Source organism: Raphanus sativus, chromosome 1 (assembly GCF_000801105.2).
Source record: "Raphanus sativus cultivar WK10039 chromosome 1, ASM80110v3, whole genome shotgun sequence".
In the NCBI taxonomy this organism is placed as follows: Eukaryota; Viridiplantae; Streptophyta; class Magnoliopsida; order Brassicales; family Brassicaceae; genus Raphanus; species Raphanus sativus.
Genome location: NC_079511.1, coordinates 19,206,215 through 19,209,448, shown reverse-complemented (window position 1 = coordinate 19,209,448; position 3,234 = coordinate 19,206,215). Strand labels below are relative to the sequence as shown.

Genomic DNA, 3,234 nt, shown 5'->3' with positions numbered 1-3,234 from the left:
TAACACTTTAGTGATACGTGTTTTCAGCTGCAAATTAATGAGGTAAACTATGAATTAAATAATGTGATATAAATACTGAAAATAACAAAACAAAGATTCTATAATTATGTTTTGTATGAATGTTAATGTCATCATAGATAAAAGAATGAAAAGTACACAAGAAACCAGTATTTTATGAATACCAGTGGCTGAGCATTTTAGGATCGAATCCACAAAGAACTAGAGATTTTATACACTAAAAATACACAAAAAATTTTAATCTAAAAAAAATAAGAAAAGATTACGAAGAACAATCTAAGATCCTAGAAATATAAAAAAGAAGAAACAAGATTTAATATGAAATAATTCCTTAGATTGATAAAAAAAAAATCAAGCTTTACAAAATGAGGCAAAGTGCTTCTAGAGAGAACATGAGATAAGTCTCAACTTTGGGGGCTACAAGGTATTTATAGGATCCTTGGAAAACCTAATGGTTACACTTGAAAAGTCTTTAAAACCCTTTAAAAACACTTAAAATCGGCCCAGGAAAGTATGCGACCCGGGTAGGAGTCATGGTCGACAACCCGGGTCGTCCAACCCACGTTATCCCATCGTCCAGCTTATGGTACGGCCGCCCGGGTAAGGCAACCGGAGTTGGTCAACCTGGGTTGCTTGTCCAGGGGTTGATATGCCTCTAGTAAATCGATCATAACTTCTCCAATACAGCTCCAAATGACTTGAAACCACTTCCATTAGAAAGCTAACTCAATTTCCCATATATTCCCAAATGATGGACTTAAAAAGATATCTTTAAGGTCTTCATCAATATTCATCTTTCACCTTTTTGCACCACAAAATGTCTCTTACCACCTCCAGCTACTCAATAGCACACTCCATCACCTAATAAAGACTCATGTATGCAAAATGCAACTAAAAGATGACTAAATCATAATCTATATGATCAAAATGTAGAAGAATGAATTGTTAAAACAATGCAAATATGCAAGATATCATTAAAACACTTATAAACCATGGTTAAAAGTAGGTAAAATCCATGGCATATCATTTCTTCAGTGAATTACAAAATAAAAATATGTTTAAAATACGAGACGTAAATTTTTATATAATGTTTAAATTTTCATTGAATCTGATACTAATTATTCAAACCTATACGCTTTAAAAAAATTTGGTTTCTAAACGGGGTCATAAACATTTTAACCCGAATACTCGAATTTGATCTGAACTGTAAACAAAAGTGTCAAGAGTTTCAGAGTTTTTTTTACGGTTTTTTTGCTGTAATTATATTTACCTTTTTTATAATGTTTAAACTTTATTTGTATTTATTAAAAAAAAGTTGTACTTTTGTTTTAGATATTTACTTTACAATTTTTTTTTAACATTTGGCTAACACTAATTCAAAAAAGATTCTTTACCATTTAGATCTGCATTTGTTCTACATGATCTGTTTGATCTGCTCTGTTTGATCTGTATTTTGAGCTTGATCTGTGTTTTCTTGATCTACATATCATTTGAAGCCAACATATAAGAAAATCTTATCCAAAAAATTATGGCATCCTAAAGAAAATGGCTGAAGGGAAATTAAGGTATGACAAATATAAACCTTCAATCATAGCTTAGATTGCAAACCAAAACGCTTGTCAGGAAGCCCCTGTTACGACCTTCATATCTACCTCATTTAGGGTTTGGGCTTTGATTCCTCCTCCCAAACTGCTTGGTGGTGACGGAGTGTGTGTCCTTCAACTTCTCTAGTCTCTATCACTAAATCAATATATTGGGTCACAAAGTATACCATGAATGTTCGTACTTTAAATAAATTGAAACACAAACAAATGCAAGAGTTGTAGAATCAGCGCTTAAGACACCTTCAAAGAAGCATTCAGACTGTTTGGATCACAAGATTCCCTTGCCTTGCATGCAATCTGCCAAATCACATAAATGAGGATAAATATATGAAAATACTACTACAAATAATACGAACAAATACCACCTTTTCAATTATTTTGTTACGAACACTTATAAAAGTGAGAGAAATTGAGATCCCAACTAAACAATTTCAAGCTTTTACTGGAATTGAAATATCTTTAGAATGTAAAAGTATAGTTGTGTTATTGATTCCTTAGGCAAATAGCCTTTATATATACAAGCTTAGAACTCCTAAAGAGATAACAAGTAGGACAAGTTCTATCATTATCTTAGATACATATCAGAAATAGTAGGAGTTATCTTAAACACATAGTAGTTATCTTATTACTCCCCCTCAAGTTGGAAGTGTGAGATTCCGAACACCCAACTTGGACAGTAGATCTTCGAACTGAGGGCGAGGTAAGGCTTTTGTAAGCATGTCCGCCAGTTGATTCTTGGAGGAGACGTGATCTGTAGTGATGAGCTTAGCAGTAACACCATCACGGACATGATGACAATCTCTTTCTATGTGCTTCGTGCGTTCATGAAAGACTGGATTAGGGGCGATATAAATAGCAGATTTGCTATCACAGTACATAGCTTCATAGGAGACAGATGCGGAAACCCAAATGACTGAAGTAGGCCTTTCATCCATTTCAGCTCTTTGAGTGTCTCAGACATGGCTCGATATTCGGCCTCAGCCGAGGATAAGGACACTACATCCTGCTTCTTTGTTCGCCAGACCACCGGAGATTCACCAACAAAAATAATATAGGCACTTAAAGACCGACGCGATGTAGGACATGCACTCCAATCTGAATCACAATAAACACTTATTTAAAGTGAGTCGTTGGCTTTTAAAAATATTCCTTGACCTGGACACCCCTTGAGATATCTAACAACCCGTAAGGTAGCTTCCCAGTGAGGCAATAAAGGCTTCTGAATGAATCTGGCAAGTATATGGACTGCATATCCAAGGTCCGGTCTAGTATTTGTCAAATAGATCAGATGACCAACCAAACGTCTGTACTGATGTGCATTAGCAAGAGGACCAGTAGCTTTAGCAAATTTATGGTTAAGTTCACCCGGGACAGGAGATGGTTTGGCGCCAAGGAGGCCAGCTTCTGTGATAATGTCAAGGGCATATTTTCTCTGCGAGATGTAGAACCCAGAGGAATTCCTAGCGATTTCAAGCAAGAAAATACTTTAGAGTGCCTAAGTCCTTCATGCGAAAACAACTCTGTAAGTAGTCTTTAAATTCCTGTAGGGCAGTGGCATTATTACATGCGATTACGAAATCATCCACGTAGATTAGTATGTGTATACAGACCG

The 3,234-nt window shown here is 35.5% G+C and overlaps 1 long non-coding RNA gene across 1 annotated transcript; it reads right to left on the bottom strand.

Moving 5' to 3' along the window:
- Positions 1-352: 352 nt before the first annotated feature.
- On the bottom strand, positions 353-2,095 carry LOC130495692 (uncharacterized). Its single transcript, XR_008934807.1, has 3 exons — positions 1,988-2,095; positions 1,863-1,919; positions 353-1,758 (listed from the first exon to the last, which is right to left on the bottom strand). It is a non-coding gene; the product is annotated as an uncharacterized LOC130495692 (long non-coding RNA).
- Positions 2,096-3,234: the final 1,139 nt, after the last annotated feature.